Raw genomic sequence first — 18,325 nt, forward strand, 5'->3', positions numbered from 1 at the left:
GAGAGAGAGAGAGAGAGAGAGTGGACGTCGTTCCGGAATTTCGCACGCTTTTCCATTTATACTCTCACGAGCCGTCGAGGATCAAGGATCAAGGATCCATCCGTGCGATTTTCCCGAGCACAACTTTCACCTGAATGAGGAGGAAAGGGAAGGAGGGAAGAAGAGAGGACGGAGAGGGGAGTTTGTTCATCCGTTACCAGCGATTATCCCGAGTCTCTCTCTCTCTCGCTCGTTTTTAAAGATATTCGGCGACGCAAACTCGTCCAAACCAAATGGCAGCTCTTAGATCAATCGGAAATCTGTTCCAAGTACTAAAACTCGCTGTAATTGCCCCCTATATTAGAATGAGCAGAGAGATCCGCGATTCCGGATGGGAATCCGTTCTGTGTGTATGCATTCACTTTACTTTATTTTTGCAAAACGTGGAGTGACACCACTATACAATTTTCTACTAATATCGCAGCTCGTCTATATATGTAAATATATTTTTCTCTCTCTCTCTCTCTTTTTGAAAACAAGCTCGAGCCTGGCGCTCACCAAATCCTGAACGCATCTCGTCCTGCACCTTGTACTATTTTTACACCGCGCTATCCATCTATAGTCGGCCTATGCGCTGTGCGAAAAGTCATGAAAAGCTTTGTGTTTTCGGGGACTACGGCAAACAAAGTGCGCCCGAGGAGGACTACGAGGCTTCCCGGGGCAGGTCGCTAGGCAACTGGCGCCCCACCATCGTCGGCAGTGCGATGCCGCGTTCACGGGGTGTACCCGAATTAAATGACTCCGCACCCCGCATTTTCTTCCTTCTTCGTTTTCGTCGAACCCGCGGACAAGATTCCTGTCCACGTTAGATACGTAATCGTGCACGTCGCCGAAAGAAACTACTCCGGATCTTGCGACGTTGACTATTAATCAATCGATTGCTGCTATTTGACCGCTCGAGTCGAGTCGAAAATTCAGAAAGAAAGAAAAATTAAAATATCAAAATATTAGTATCGGATAAATCGATATTGATAAATATTATTTCATTGCTCGAGGAATATTTTTATCATCCGTCTTGAATATTCTATTGCAACAATTGCGCTTTCGTTCGTTTGCTTCTTCAACGTTCTAACGACGGTAAGGGGTTTCGTATATATAGCTAACCTTGCGTGTGTTGATCATAAAATAGCTATAACGACGGGGAAGCCATCAGTTAGCATGTACAGTAATGAGGATAATGTCTGCGTTAGAGTTCTGCGGACGCGTCGGGAAAACAATGCTAAGAAAAGCGAAATCGGAGTGTATTCGTAAAGTTTTACAGTATATATATATATCTCTCTTTCTTCGCCGGTAATATTTTATCCTGTCAAGGAGAACCGTTTTACTATTCCGAACTTATATACTACTTTCAGGAAAGTATCGAGGACGGGAAGCGATGAAATTTTTGCCGATTCTCGCCAAACGATGCAGTCTTTTTCTCGTTCGTTCCACGCCTCGACCGTCTTTCCTCGAAGACGAGAGATGCACTGAAAAGTGGCAAGAATCAAGAATGCGGTGCTTAGGAAAAAATGAGGAGAGAGGCTGCGCGAACGAATGGCGCGCGCGTGCGCCATTTTGAAAGTATACCGCAAGTTGAGAAACAATCTTTTATACTTTTTTAAAATTATTATATGACGCCCCCTCCTCCCATATAATACATACATACACCCATACATTTTTTTAAATTTATTATTTATAATATTCTTGTGTGTTTCTTTGTATCTCGTTATCGGAAATTGACCCGCAAATTTCGCTTTCCTCATTCTCTAGATTTATTCGGCTATTCGTTGTCTAAAGTGGCTCGCAACTTGGGACTAACTCGGTTTCGTTACCAGCGATAGTGTTCGCCTAACTCCGTTCTAGCCGCGCTCGGTTAAGACCAATCGAACAAGTCGGTCTATGTTTCACGTTTCGGTACGACGTTAGCCTTGGCACCAAGCAGGCGAGAGAGAGAGAGAGAGAGAGAGAGAGAGAGAGAGAGAGATCGCGGTGTCAAGTTTCGGCGGGGTTCCGCCAGTACAATCACACGTTAATGGTTAATTCTGGCATACCCCCATAAAGCCCCGCGGGTTCTTAGGAGCGCTTTTAAACCATCGGGCCCCGTACACACGTCGAGGAAATTAAAGTCCCTCGGGCCGCTCTCTTCTCCCTCCTCCTCTCCCTTCTGTGAACGCCGTCCGACTGCCCGCCGTTCGTAAATTGGAGTAAACTAGACCTAACCCAACCTGAGCCGAGCGCCGGACCTAACTCAGAACCACGGCTACGTATATATGTATACGTATGACAAATAAACGCATATCGCTTCGACGTTGCGTTTTTAACGCGCGGCCGAGAGAGACCGACGCCTTCAAGATTCTAACGACGACGGGAGACTCCCAGATAGATACAGAGTGTCTTGGAAATCCTGATCTTATTGTTAGTTTTAATAACGGAGCTATTGTAATAATAAAACTCTAACGTTTCTTTAGAAAAAAAAAAAACAGCGTTCGGTTCGTTATCAAATATTGATGTTGAAAAAATATTTTATGTATTTTTATTATTAAATCTCTAATTGGAAGTTTATAGGAACAGAACTCACTTGAATCCAAAGTGAGCGATAAAGTTTCGCCATTTCATTGCGTACCGCTTTTGTAACAGAGACATAGGTACTTTTATTATATTTTTCGATCGAGAAAAGATTGTTTTCAGATCACTCGAAGAATTTATCATCAAAATTCAGATGAGCGATCTTAAGGATCGGGGGCTTTCGTCCCGAGGACGCAATCGGCCGTCGAGCATGAAGAAAGAAAAGAGAGAGAGAGAGAGAGAGACCATCGAAAAACCGATCGATCGGTCGGTCACGATTTCACGGATCACCCCGTATATATGCCCGCGCGGCTAGAGAGATGGGTGGAACTCTCGTATCTGCGCGCCCGCGCGTTCAGATATATAGGAAGTGGACGAGAGAGAAAGGAGGAGAGAAAGAGAGGGAGAGAAAAGGAGAAAGAGAGGTCTTCTCTCTCTCTCTCTCTCTTTCTCTCTCTCTTTCCAACACCCGGCATAAAGGGGATATACGGCGCGGCTCGGTTGGCGAGCAAGGCCGACGAGCTCGTAGTAGCGCTCTATCGGCTTTAACAACGAGTTTCAGAGCTTTCTGCCCCTTCCCCCTCCCCCTTCCTCGCCGCCCACCCGCCTCCTCCCGATCCCTTCGCCGCTTCGCCAACCCGCTCCCTCCTGCACCTTTGCCGTCTCCTTTTCTTGCTCGGTGTCTTTCTGAATTTTTCAGCCTCCTCCCCGTCCCGCCACCGTCCGCCCTACCGAACGAGGCTCTTCGCGTCCGCTTCTTCGTCTTCTTCTTCTTCTTCTTCTACTCCAAGCGAGAAGCTACGCTTCTTTTCCTCTCTCGCTCTCTCTCCTTCACTCTATCGTTCTCTCGCGCGCGCGCTTCTCCTCTTTTTTTTTCCCCTCTTCTTTCTTTTCTCTCCTTTTTTCCTTTCGTCTCGCATGCCTCTCGTCTCGCGCGGACACAAGGGCCGATTTATTATTTGTCGTTGCCGAGTAGAGTAGTACGGGGCGCGTTTCGTTTTCATTCGTTTACGATTTTCCACCGCCTTCTCGTCGCGATCTCGCCGCGTTATCGAACCCAGTGGCGGAAAAAAAAAAAAAAAAAAAGAAGCGAGCTTTACGCGAGCTATGTACGTTACGCGTCGTTATCGGACACTCGGTGTTTATTCGACGAAATGTATACGTTTGCGCGACGGAAATTACTGCAGTCGGAGTCTTAGGGAGAGGAACGTCGATATATAAACATACATACATATATATATATCGCGATTTTGCATGTGTGTTTACCTGTGCGTTCGTCCACGGTAAGACGGAATTCCCGAGTTACCATTTCGGCTATTTGTGCGACTTGTAATAGAGCGCTTCTCGCTCATTTTCTTGACGGAATTTAACAGCGTGTGAAAATTGGGTTACACGCGTGAATAAGGGGACAGGCGGCGAACGTTTTTAGCTATGACGGATAGCGAAAGAGACAGAGTCAAGTTCTCCGGTCGAGCGTCTCTCTATCTTTGTGTGCCTTCGTGTGTGTGTGTGTGTGTGTGTGCGCGCGAAGGAGGGAGGGAGAGCAGATATACTGTCGTGCGGGTCTCCGGGCGCAGTTCAACGCATCTCCATATGATTCCCCATATGTTTCGGCTTGTCGAGCAAAAGCCTCGTACTCGGAAGGGATCTGGTACTCCGTCTCTCTGTGAGTTAAGAACTCTCATTACTCTTTCACAATCACGCGATCTCTCACGCACGATGTGTCATACTTTACGCTTCCAGCCGCGAGACTCTCGCGAAAATCTCGATTTCGACAACGGATGACAGCTATTTCGCGCGAGTTTTCTTGCGTGAAATTTGAGTTCTTTTTTTTTTTTCTCAACGTGTAAGAAGTTCGGCAATGCGGAAAGTCAAAGTTAACGCAACGGGATATATCGTCCTCGAGCGGCGAACGTCGCCGGCGGCGGTGTCGCGTCTCGACGCGAAAAACGGAAAAGTGCCTTTAGCATCGGCTGGAAAAGCGCATCCGCGATCACGGACGTTACCGCCCCTGTCTGCCACGTTCGCAACCGGGGTGATTAGACCTTATCAGATCGACGTAGCGTTCGTACAGGTGCGCGATCGCGCGGCTGGACACGGCGAGGAATAGTAATTCGACCTCGTTTAAAGACAACTCCCGTTGAGAATTATAAACTATGCATATCAAATGTTATATATAGCGAGGAAGATTTTCCGCCGTTTTTCCTTACCACTCTAGTTACTTGTTAAAAAATTAACGTGTCACTAAAATATAAAAATCCATTTTTCGATATTATTTATCAAACGTGTAAGAAATTTGGAAACAATTATTACAAAATTCTATTTTCGGACATTTTTAATAATAAAATTAATACGCGCATCATATTAATGATTAATATAAAAGAGTCAGCGTCATACAAACACACACACACACAAGCACACATAGCTTACTCGACCGGACAACGATTTTAAAAGTGGCAGAATATCCCGTCGAGATGTATAACAGCGGCAAACGAAGCAACGAAGCAACGAAGCAACGAACGAACGAACGAACGAACGAACGGGCGAAACAGGGTTAAAACGATCCACGATCACGGGAACGGTCGGTCGCAGGGGGAAAAAAGATGGCGCCAACGAGATACACGCGTTTCGCACGCTACGCCGCCGATGCGAGATAAGACGCACAACTAGGTTACTCCACGCAGTTGCGCCATTCCGCTTAATTGCTCGACTTGGAGCAAGGTAGACGGCTCTCCCGGCGGCAGCCGATTAAAAAGGCATAAGCATAATTAACAAAAAAACAGCACGCGCGCCAGACTTTGTCTAATGATAAATAGAGCGTCGCCATTTGGAGGAATTTTCTTCCCGGTGTCCGATACACCGGCTTATTAGGTCAACGGATATTAGCTGTATTGTGAGATTGACTGCAATTTTTTCGAAGACCTCTAAGCCCTCGGCTCGGATAACGGAGAGATTTGCGGCGTACGGTCGGAATTATTGCATCAGAATGAGATTGAGACACAAGTTGGATAAAAGCAGACGGATGAAATAGTATTTTCTTCCTGAAAATTTGGCATTTGTCCCGAATATATTCTGCGACAGTTGTAAAACGATCTGTATGTAGGAAGTTCTTAAAACGTTTCGTAAGATCCCGCGTGAATGTTACATAGGATGATTAACACAAGACGTCTCGTGACAATCCTCATGTCAGAACAGAACCATGTAATAAAAAAAAAAATATAATAAAAATCAATTTCAACTCGGAACTCGTGCAATAATTCATTAATATAAAAGAATTGTCAATTAATATAGGATACAATCTAATACAATAAAAAAAAATATATATAAATCAATATTTCTCTCATATCGATCTACAATATTATATCATATATCTGATCTCTTCAAAAGTCTGAGTATTTTAAAATTTTTCCGAATTTTTTATATCCTGTAAATATCTTCCGAGTCTCTTCTGAAATGATGAAAAAAAAAAATCGCAAAGCTCCAACTGCAAAAACCCTCTTTAAGCACCGCTGTATACGTCGCTAGTGGTTAGAGGCCCCCTTCTTTGCCGGTTCTGCCACCGACGAGAGAGCCAGTCCGCGCTCGCTCCCTCTCTCCTTCTCTCTCTCTCTCCCTTTCTCTTTCCGTCTCCTTCTTATCCGTTCCTCTCTTTCGCTCGCACACAGCAATACGCTCAAGCGATATCATGCTGCGATATCTACTTTTGTTGCATGCCTGCGCTATCTCCATCCTGTCCCTTCCTCGCCGTTATTTCTCGTTCTCTCTTTCTCTCTCTCTCTCTCTCTCATACTCTCTCGTCCTTTCTTTCATATTCTCTCGCTGCGTCACATACAGGTCGATTACTGCTGGTTCTCCCTTCCCCCTCGTCAATAGAGCAAATTTTTAACGCAATCACCTAGCCAACTGCACGCACTTGTCGTTTCGGATAAAGCAAGTACAGGTCAGCCAGGGGCGTAATCGGAAATTAATCCCGGCGGATGTGCGGTTTTGTTCCGTTGATGTGTGAAATAAGATTGCACAGTAGGTTATTGTCCTATTTGTCATTGTATATAGATATCCCTTCCATTGATATCCCTCCCAAAGATATATTATAAGTATAAAAAAGATATAAATTAAAAGAAAAAGACCACGTCTGTTTTGACAACGAATCGATAACACTTATTCGATATCGAGAATAAAGGAATCTCGAATTAAGCTGCGAGAATGCAGATAGATAATAAAAAATCAATCTCGAGCATTTAGTTAATTTTAGATGAATCGTGTTAATCGTTTTATTGCCATTTTTACAAAGTGAAGGCATTTTCCGAAATTTTGACGCGATGCTGTCAATTTCTTTTAGAATACTTTCAAAGAAAAATTTTCATGATATACAATGGCCGTGTAGATGTTACGTCGGTGCACGCTGTGATGGCAATTACCGTCATTTCTACAAGCTGAAAATATCTCTGGAAACTCTAGCAAAGTTATTGTCACAGGCTTGCCTGTGCGTGAACTGGTATTACTGTCAATACGCGCACTCGGAGCATCTATCGTCTACGATTCTCATCGTGGTTGCATCTGAATATCCGCACAGAGAGCGCTTTCGAAAGGACCATCGATAATTATCGCAGTAACACAATTTCAGCATCGCTTTCTCCACAAAGTAACGCCCTAAGCCTAGTTACAGTATGGACAATGTCAAATAACTAGAGTTACAAATTTCGCTCTCCGTTTCTTTCTATTATAAACGCTATCTCTCAAATGTCAACGGAGAAGAGAGAAGGAAAAAACGGAGAGAAGCCTAAAATTTTGTTAGTCAGAGTTAACGTTAAGCGACGTCGATAAAAGCCGATATTTCGTGACCGAAATAACTGAAATTCAATAATCGATATATATATATCGAAATGTTTCACATTTTTTCTTTTTAACCCGGGAGACGATAAATCCTTCTCATCAAGTATTATATAATTTATAAATTAATAAAGTGGCTTTCTTCCGTGTGTTCTCTCGTTCTCGTTTTGTTGCCTTTTCGCGCGCTCTTCTCTCGAAACCTTAATAATTATAATTACAATAAAGATTCTCGAGTTTGCGAAGGTCAGAGAGAAAAAGTTTGTTAGTCGAGAAAACTGTCCGGGAACTTTTGAGTTCTGTGCAGCAATCTCTACGTTATCTCTCTCTCTCTCTCTCTCTTTCTCCATATATTTACCCGGGTGCGAGTTTGAAGAGCATATACGAGCCGGAACTTTGGAAGAAAGCGAAAAAGTCGAGGCTCGTAAGAGGCGCAACCAAAGTCGTTACCAGGAAATATACTAACCGGACGATAATTTCTAGGAGGTTTTACGAGGAGGAACAAAAGCAGCTGCTGTTGCCGGCAAAGCGGATGGCTAATCGTAGCTAGCGAAATCGAGAAGGCGTATCGAGAGGATACACCTTTATCTGTGTACGAGAATGGCAGCGGCCTTAACTGACATCTCGGGAAAGTCAAAGGAGGAGAGGAACAATATTACAGGGTAGGATCAAAGGAGTGACGGGGTACGACGAGGCAGAGAGCGCGGAGGCAGAGAATAGTATGTGTGTCCCTTAAATGATTGACGGTCGGCCCGGGCCAAGAGAGCGGTCGAAGAAGGAGCGTGATGCCGGAGTGTGCTTTCCAAATGTTCTTCTCTAGCCGCCTGTGTACTCGAATCGCCGACCCACGGCGAGTATCCCCGGGATCATTAAGAGTTCCCATTTTCGCCGGAGAAAACTCCGGCGTGTCTGTCGAGATCCATTTGTAACCCCTACCGTGACGGATACCGAAATAATAATTGCTCGATGCGTTCGCGCAGATGTACTTGTGCCTGGCGGTTTGAACACTCGGATTTTTTACTGAATTTTATAACATTTATTTTCAAAGTATCGCGATTAAAGAGAATTTAAAATCTCTTTATAATTCCAAGAGATTTGACAGATAAAATTTGTCAAATATTAAACTGTCATTGTACCTTTTTTTTCCCAGATTCTTCCAGGAGCAAATTGTCAATAATTGTAAAAAAAAAAAAAAAAATAAGAAGAATGCATGTTTACAGTTTATTGTACCACAAACTGATGTGAGAAAAGACATTTGCGGTATCCCCGGTTAAAAAGGAATTAATCGCAAACTAGTGTTTGAAAGATTGAGCTCTTTCGAAGGTGCCAGGCATTCGCGGCGTAGGTTATTGCGAATACGTCGAGAAACGTCGCAAAAAACGGGCAGGCGAGCAGTGGTCGTGCCGGTGTCAAGTCGATCCGGGCAAACAGGAAGCGAGACTTACGTCATGGTCCCCGACACAACTCGGTCGACCGCGTGTTGAACCGGTGGCACTAAAATCAAGATCAAGACGAGGCAGAATAGCTTCCATAAATTTTGTAAATCGCCCGCGATCGAACGGGTTTGAGCGGCGACGGGGAGGGGGAGGGGTATAAATATGTACTACGTATATAAAACGCGGGGACCGAACATTGGAGAAAAATCAGTCGTTGAATTTTTTCGCCGATCACGCTGCATCCAGTTGTAAACTCCGGTTTAAAAAGCGCAAAGAATCCCGAAGATGAAAAATTCCTTTGAGATAGTTTCAAGATAGCGTGCGGAGAAGCCACGATAACTTTGACAATTGTTATCTTTGTGTGTGGCGATATTGTAATCCATGTATTCCTCAGTATTTCCAATGTACGTAATTAAAATTGACATACATTTCTCGGCGACATTGTCGTTCAGAATCGTTAAAACGCGGAGCAACAAAGAAACTGGCGGTTAAATTGATTAATACATCGTAAAGGAAGTTGATACATAAATTGAAAAGAATTAATTTCTACAAAACGAAATGTCTTCGGTTTTTCATATCGTGGATTGATCTGAAATATTTTCTTCGCTACGTCTTCTCAATTCCTTTTTCTCTAATCTCAATAAAAATTTTTTATTTAACCATAGCGGAGAAATCGAGCATCAAATTAAATTTCGCACTGTGAATACGAATCGAAATATAATGACACGGTTTATTTACGAGGAGAAACTTATCGAATTGCGAATTCGTGAACTCTGCTTCTTCAAAATACTCGATATTTCTAAGAAGGAGTCAACGAGAAAGAAATATATAAGAAATCTCCATCTCTCGGGTGCAAATCTTTTTCCCTGCTTTGTATAATTAATATATAATTAATTTATGGGAAAAAAAGAAAATCTGCCGGATTTACGGATCGCGGGCGTTTTCGCGGAGCTGATAGGACAAAATTTCGCAATACGGCGCTAAGATGGTAAGGCGACCGGTTCAAGGCACAAAGGAGAGGAGGCCTCGTCTCGTGTTACCCTCTCCCTTTTTCTCTCTCTCTCTCTCTCTCTCTCGCTCACTCTCGGGGCACTCTCCAGCGGTCACGTCATTCAACAGGGATGAGAGGAGTACATGAAATGCACTCGCGACGCGCTGGTCCTACACGCAACGTGATGCGCGTAGGTAAGAGCGTAGTGGAGAACCCCGCTTCTACTTCTTCTTCCTCCTCCTCCAACCTCACCTCCTCGCTCCTGCCTCGCGCGTGTGAGTTTAAACACGTGCGCGTCCGCTCGCTCGCTCGCTCGAGGTAAGACTCGCGCGCGAGCCCTTTTACATACTCCGTAATTCGGATCGTCTCAAATACGCGCTATTGTTCTACGAAAGAGGAGAAGGTCCGTGGAAAAAGATTGTGGAATCGGAGCTCGTACTTTGGATAATTTTCCAACGAGCTACTTTGAACGAAGCGTATGAGAGAGAGATCAGTCCGTAAAGATTAAATATACTCTTATTGTTAAACAATCTTGGAATATCATATTCATTACCCGTGCAAATCGTTTTTAATACAAGTTTGAATGGTATTCTTTTCACAACAATAATTTTTGAAAATAATAATAGTAATTTTTAAAGCCTTATTACATATAAAGATTATATTGTCTATAAGAATATATATTATTATATAAGACATATTAATAAAAAAAGAATGCGAGGTTCTTTTTCCATCTAATAATATCTAATAAAATAAGGAAATAAATTTATAAATGTGTGCGTTGTAAAACAGCACCTGTTATTCTTTTATACCGAGAAAACTTGTCGCCATCGGCGATATCGAGGGACGAAATGGCTTTTTCCTGTAGTTTTTACATATGCGGGCTCGCGCGCCGGAATTCTCTTCCCTCGCGTTTCATCCCGCGGCTCGTTAAGCCGCGTCATTAATCGACGACGAGAGAGACGCGATCGTCGTGGACGATTTCTGCCTCACGTGTTCCGCGAAAGCGCGCTCTTCCCGGCCGCTCGGCGCGCTCTTCCCGGCCGCTCGGCGCGCATTTAGGGTGAGCGAGCGAGCCAGGCAAAGTGTCTACCACGTGATGTATATAACGCGAGACGAGAACCTCTCCCCGTGCGCGGGGAGCTTCCTCTCCTCCGGCAAAGTAGGCGGAACAACGCTCGCACGCACCTCGGCGGCCCTCTCCGCACCGTTCGTATAACTCCGACGTTCCAAATGATAGTCGTCAAAGCCAAATAAATGCCACTTTACCCGACGCCGAGCAGACAAACGACGATTGGTACGCGATCGAGGCGGGATCCCCTTTTCCGTCGAACAAGCGAATCGTATTTTCGGAAAATCCAATCAACAATCGCCGCCGTTTAAAAAGAACTCATCGACGTGTCAAATTTATATAAATTCTTAACCTACGCTAAAAAGTTCTCTATAAATAATTTGCGCTGGATGTAACAGATAAAGGATTACGTGCACGCAGAAAAAATGGTACGAATGAAAAATAACTCACTTTATATCGCATCTCTCTCTTTGAATTTTTTAATGATTTTTACCGAGTTTACTCTATCGAATATTGAATTTCGGATAACGTTATTTGATCCTTTTTTTTTGTAATCTGTATACTGTTCTCTTTTTTATTTTTCAGATATTATATAAGACCATAAAAATGGTGTAAAATTAATTCGGATCGAGCATTGTTCATCTCTTTTGATTAAATGTTACAGTTATTCGCGGATACACATGTATGACGCATCACGCGAGATGAGAAACTTGTACATCAGTTTTCCGGCAATTTATTTTTCGTGTAAAAACTTGAAAGCGTTTTTGCAAAAGCTTCTTCTTCCTTTTTCTTCCAAAATTTCATTACACAATAATTTCAATTCGATAAGCTTTGACGCGCAATTAGGAGACAATACCTGTTTATCCCATATAATTTTTTCCGCGAAAAAGTATCTGGCTTAAGAACTTTGTTAGACCCTCCATCGCATAATGTTGCTTTAATGTGATAAACCGGTTTCCCATGTTTTTCCCATGTTTTCCCCACTTCTTTATAGTCTTCGTATTTATGTGATATAGAACAAGGATATCACAGAGTAGAGCTTGGTGAAAATAAACGCGTGTCTTACATGGTACATTATTAATAAAATTGTTTTATTATTAAATAAATATCTATATCGACTACTAATACGTAAATCAAAATTCATTAAAACGTAAACATCACATATAATATTCTTAATATCTCGCTATAAATAAATGTAACAAAATGATATTTTATTAAACTCGAAATCCGTGTATTCACATCTTCAAACTATTTATGTATACTTGAATGTCCTTTTCGCTAAAGAATCCAACGGGAAAAGCTCATGTAATACACTTGTATATTGGTTATCTGTCAAACGAACAAGCGTTGTCCGAACAAATTTGGGATAGATAAAGCAGTTGTCTAATCACGGCGATTTACATTTATCGATAATATGCATGTACGATAAATGTAACAATATCCTGGTGGTCGTGAATCTTCTCTCATGTCGATAAGAAACGGTACTTTTATTAACGGACCCCGATACTTTTTACTCTGATTTCTAAAGCTTTCCCTTTCGCAGGTTCCTGAACAGTGAATTTTATTGCTTCTTTTTATCATTTCCCAGTTTTATTGAGTTGTTTTTTTTTTCTTATTTACTGACGAATATTTTTACGCGCCCGAAAGTCGAGATACTACAATACATATAACTCGCATAAAACTAGTAAATAGTAAACAGACTCGATCGTCTGTTCGCATTATATATCGTGCAGGAATCCGATTAACCGCTTTAATTATAATTAAAACTTACTGAGAATGAATGTACAAATTCGCGTCCGTGAATTCATGAGATGTCGAAGAATTTGTCGATTTATCTTCGCGTAGTCTCTTTGTGCGTTCAAATTCTCGCATCAGCTTTCTTTCGTTCGTGCTGTAACTTGTTAATGCAAGTGACTGTATAATCGCTCATTATCGAGGCATAAAAACATAGATCTACTAAGGCCCCGGGGCGTGTTATTAATATTTATTCGCGAGATATCTGTTCTTCGCGCGACAAACACACTTGACGCGCCAACGTCAATCGCTCTTAGCTAAAACTATAATGCCAGTTCACGAGATTCATTGGTTTGTTATTTTACGTAATTGTGCAAATAAAAAATTTCTTTGTTTACGGTTAACGATTATAATAAACTGTGCAACGTGATTGTGCTTAAGCCGGAAATGCTCAAGCGTAGCGTGATTTTTACATGGGTAAACTTAAAAACGTAGCATTATTTCGTCCATTCTCATCGAAAACACCGATAATGTTTGTTTTGCATTTTTAAAGGGCGCCCGTAATCGTCTATTTTATCGAGCGAACGCAATTTTCGTAATTTTCGCTCCATTTTGTATCAACTGCATGCAAAATGCTTTTACAAGATAAACATATGTGTGCGAATGGCCTTGTGATACTATAGACATTGTGTCAAGAACGAAACAAATTTTTAAGTATATGGTTTTAGGTGTCAATCTATAGTCTAATAGAGGATATCCAGCTGTCATTTCTGAGATCTCTCATATATTTTTTCTTTATATATAAAATTTATACTAAAAAAAGATTCTATCGCAATACGAATAATATATAAGAATATTACGAGGCTTTCAGAATGCGATTCAGAAGTTTAAAATAAAAATATATAGAAAATAATGAATGCATTTAATACGGAGAATAAGATAAAAAAGCAGCAGTAAATTAATTCCTCGATGCAGCGTATTATTTATATCAATTGAGAATTATAATTGTTACGTCACACAAAGCAACAAAAGATATTAAACGCTTCCATCGGGACAATTGTACGTAAGCTAAATGACCCTTTTAAAAGAAATTTTCCGCTCCCTGAATTGCAACTTGCGGAAGTTTGTCTGTATGCACGTGTTTGTGTGAAAGCATGTGTTTTTGTGTGTGTCGCGTGAATTATCGTCGATCGTCGTGAGAAAAAAAAAAAAAGCTATTGATTGGCGATCGAGTGTCACTCTTTATCTCCCATAAATAAGATAGAGAGAGAGAAAGAGTTAGTCATCCAAAATGTGTGTGCGTAAATCAAGAATAGCTGAGCATATACCGGCTTTATCTGGTGTGAAAGTCGAGCGGAAACTAAACGTCGGACATCGATTGGATTCGTAAACAGAACAAAAAAAAAAAAAAAAAAAAAAAAAAAAAAAAAAAAAAAAACAAAACAAAAAAAAAAAAAAAAAAAGAGAAAAGAAAGAAAAAAAGAACACGAGAGAGCGAATTATGTTCGGACCAAAGTATAGCCTACTGTCGGACTACCGAAGCAATCTTTTCGAGAGGACGGTGTGGTCCTTCCCGTGAAATTGCAACGCCAGATGGACGAGAATGACGGTGTCCCACATTATTGGCTCTATCCGACGTTCTTCGACGTCGCCCTTATCCTTACTCTACGACGCTCGAAAAGACATAGCCCGGGTTATCAGCGATCCGTGTAATGTCCGATAAACAAAAAAAAAAAAAAGCAAATCCTTGTATAAATAAATTTATGTTAAACCGGGAACACGAGCGAGAATCGCTCGGCTTTCTCGAAATAAAGGAGGGATCCGCGTCGTAACCGCGAGCCGACGTCTTCTCTCTTGGCGCTGTCATTGCCTCGCTCACACATACACACATACACATATAAGCGCGCGCGCGAATACACAGCCACGTGCTGTTGCTGTTTTCGCTTACCCGGCTTGAACCCTCCTCCATTCCGCTTCCTTCTCGTGGCTGCAAAATTTTTCACGACGCATAGCATTTTTGCCTTCGATCGGACGAACGGAATCATGGCTGGCTTTCCTTCTCTCCCCGCATCACTCTATCTCTATCCTTCATATTTTCCCGTACGACACGTAAACATCTCGTAGCGTCTCTTATTTTGCTTAACTTTCGGTTGTTATCGCTCGATCCATTAATGATCTGACGGGAATTACGATGTCGCAATCACTCGTCCTTTGACGTGTTTACTTTCTTACTACATCGTCTCTTATTGTCGATAAACATTAGATTAGATTAATCGAATTTAAAATAAACAAGACGAAGTATCTCCTTTCCTTCTCCAAGTAATTTATTCGCTAGATTTGAATTTTTCGATTGAAATACATGCTCGCGCTGATAAATGACATTTAATGATTAGCATAAGTACTGACTGTTTTCTTTACGAATGCTTTCAGCCGTGTCGTGCAACGACTTTTCGCAAGTCTTTCCGCGCCGTGATTCGCCCCCGCAACGCGATACTATCGGTCCCGCGTTCAAAATATATCGGCTTGTTTCCATACTTACGTAATCCGAACTCTCGAATCTTCGCGATAGCTCCGGATTGTTATCGAACTTTGAAAACTTACGCGTCGTGTCTCGCGTTAAATTTCTTTACTTTCACTCCCCCTTGAAAATCTCTCGCTTTTGTAGTCGCGTTAACCCGCAAGTTCCATTACCTCTGACTGTCCTCGGGGATTCAGTCCAGGACAGAGGAAAAAAAAAAAAAAAAAAAAAAATTTTAAATCCATCTTATCTACTTATAATTCTATTAATCTCTCTCTTTCTTTTAACCTTGTTTTTACATATCATATTTAATTCATTATCTCGTAATTTTCGAAAATCTCCCGTCCTTTTTTTCTCTTCCATTTTCATACCGTAAAAATCCAAGACTCGAATCCTCGGAAAACACGCTTCGCGAAATCCGGAAGGAGAAACTAGATATTTCAAGGAAAAATTATTGTGAAACACGACGACGCGACAGGCTTAAACAAGGTTGTTTCGCATAAAGATAAGATTGCATAAGATTGTTAGTTTATTTCCTAGATGCTGCGGAGCTCTTCGACAGGGTATGTTGTCAACATCTCGCAGTGGATGTAAATTTACATTCGTTTTGCCTAAAAGAGAGCAAGTAAACGAGCACCGAGATTGATTCAAAATCGATTTTATTTTTACGAACGTATTTTTAGAATAGCCACGCGTGTGATATCAATTTCCGAGTATCAGAAATTTCAGGAAAAATTCGGGCGCCTCGAATATTAATTTCGAAACATTTTCGAAACCGGGCTGACGAGCGATTTTCAAGATAAAGGGACTGACGACGAAGTAACATATATATATATACTCGCTAACGCTATCGATCGCAGTTAACGATGGGAGAAAGTACATTCGCAGATGTCTCGGTGTATTAAGAGAGGAATATAATCTTTTTAATCTTCCCAACTACTTCAGAGAAGAACCGAAAATGAGAATAGTCGCATGAGGCGAAACGCATAATTACGCGTATCAGATCGAGCGAAAATCCTCGCAAAATGCTATCATTTCGCGACACCGATTGTCGTATCGCTTCATTTCATCAAATTCCCAAAACATCTCGGAAAATCATAACGCGTATACATATATTTCTTTCTACAAAAGTCCAAGACTCGAGAGACACACGCGGTATAATTTTCGTGTAAAGAAAATTGTCGCTCGAAAATGACCGGCTAATAAACAGGCCACGTCCTAAACGTCACAATCTGTGTGAAGCGCGTGTATTATTAAAAACAAAATAGAATCTAATCTCTAGAGATTCGGCGCCGGACTCGGCGCGCGTTCCGTCGGAAAAAAAAAACTTACCTGCGATTAAGCAGAACTCCACTGTGACGACTAGTCGAACGCGTCCGACAGGCAACGTTTCGTCATCTCGTTTCGACGAAGGAAGAGGAGTCCTTCTCCCCCTAGTATCCTACACACTGGCACATCGCCGTCGACGTTCGCCTCTTCCCCGACGTCTCTCAGTTTCTGGAGCGTCGGCAAAAAAAAAAAAAAAAAGAAGGATTCCGATATATATCACTTCTCGGGGGAAGGTTAGGTCGGGGAGAATAGCACCACCTCGACGAAAGGAACGCGAGAGCACCACACGCGAAAGACGTAGAAGACGAGGAGAGAGAGAGGCCCGGGACAATCGCCGCCTTCCTTTCGCGGAAGCACGGAGGATCGCACGGCAAGCTACATTTCGCACCGAGCGACGTCTCGGGACGAAAAAGGCCGACGTCTTCTCGCGTCACGATTTACGTGGATTCGTCCTGGCGATCTCGCATCTCCTCGCCCGAGGATGTTGGGATACACCGCGTCGCTCGGCTTCGAGCGGGCTTCCTTCTCTCCGCGGCGCGACTGTCAGTCGATCGCCGTCGGCGCTTCGGGCATATCTCCCTTTAATACGCGCCGGCCGGGCGTAGCTTAAAGTTGCGCGCTTTACCGAGCGGACTTTTCGCGAGAGAATACATCCGCGTCTCGCGGATGTGCAAGTCGCAGCGGCACCGTGACGCGATACGATCGCCCGGGGACGTGATAGCGCGACCCGGGTGTTCCACTCCGCGAAAGAGAAACGGATCGAACGATAAGTTCCCGTCGTAGAAACGGCACGTCGTCCCGATATCGTACAACTTCACGCGGAACGTATCCGATCCCTCGGACGACGAACCGGATCGGGAGAACAACGGACGAGACGCGGCCGAATACCGACTCGGCCGCAGACGCGGAATCGCATTTCCGGAGATAATCCGGAGATAGAGCACGGAGCGACGGAACGTCCGCACCGTTGAACGACCGAATTGTGACTGAGGATTATGGGTTCGGGCGGTCCCGCCGTGGCGCCAGAATGGGGCGAAACGAGCGCCGCCCCGTCCGCTAAAGCCACGTCCATCTCGACGGCGGGTCGAGCTTCCCCGTGAGAGAGGCGCCGCCTCCTTTCCAGGGGTACTCGCTTTCCTCCGATCGCGAGGTCGGATCGAAATTTTTTTTCTCAACGCCGATAATTAATTATACGAAAGACGATGCGTGGCAAAAGAGCGAGCGATCGGCGAGAGTCCGTCGATACGCGTCTAATGATTTTAGCGCGATTGAGCGAGGAACGTATGAGCATTCCTGTTTCAATAGATCGCTTTTTAATCGTAGGATAATTCATTTTTATGAAAATATCGAGAATTGTATGGGCGGATAATTGAGCTATGTGACTAATTAATTTTTCTCTAATGAATCACGTTACTGAAAAGGCGAGGCTTTAACGAAATGAAAGCTTCTTTATTCCGATTATGTCTTGTTTTTATCATTCAAAACAAGCTATAAAAGTATTTTTTTTTTTAAACGTCAAGCATGTCAATATTTGTTTAATTTGACCGATTTTGCAATATATTCTTAGTTAGAGTCATCGCTATTTGTGTGACGTCTCATCTATAATTATTATGCCAAAATAATAAGTTAAAGATAATACATGTCAAGTATTATCTCTCTCTCTCGCTCTCTATGATTTTCTCTGCAATCTTGCTAGAATTAAAAAATACTAATATCAATATGTATGACGTTTAACAAAACATTCTTTCCCCTTCTCTCTTCCCCATTTAGAAGAATATCTAATTGATTTACCAGAGAAACAAAATTGCAATTTAAACATACAATTTTCATATTTTGTA

General features: G+C 42.6%; 1 protein-coding gene across 1 annotated transcript in view; it reads right to left on the reverse strand.

Moving 5' to 3' along the window:
- The window catches only part of LOC115235902, a 62,016-nt gene extending 44,347 nt beyond the window's left edge, over positions 1–17,669 (reverse strand). Inside the window, exon 1 of the mRNA XM_029807991.1 lies at positions 16,491–17,669. The gene's annotated coding sequence lies outside the window, so the exon portion shown is untranslated. The remainder of the gene's footprint in view (positions 1–16,490) is intronic.
- Between the last annotated feature and the right edge of the window lie 656 nt (positions 17,670–18,325).

This window comes from Formica exsecta, unplaced genomic scaffold (genome assembly GCF_003651465.1).
Source record: "Formica exsecta isolate Colony F162 unplaced genomic scaffold, ASM365146v1 scaffold237, whole genome shotgun sequence".
In the NCBI taxonomy this organism is placed as follows: domain Eukaryota; kingdom Metazoa; phylum Arthropoda; class Insecta; order Hymenoptera; family Formicidae; genus Formica; species Formica exsecta.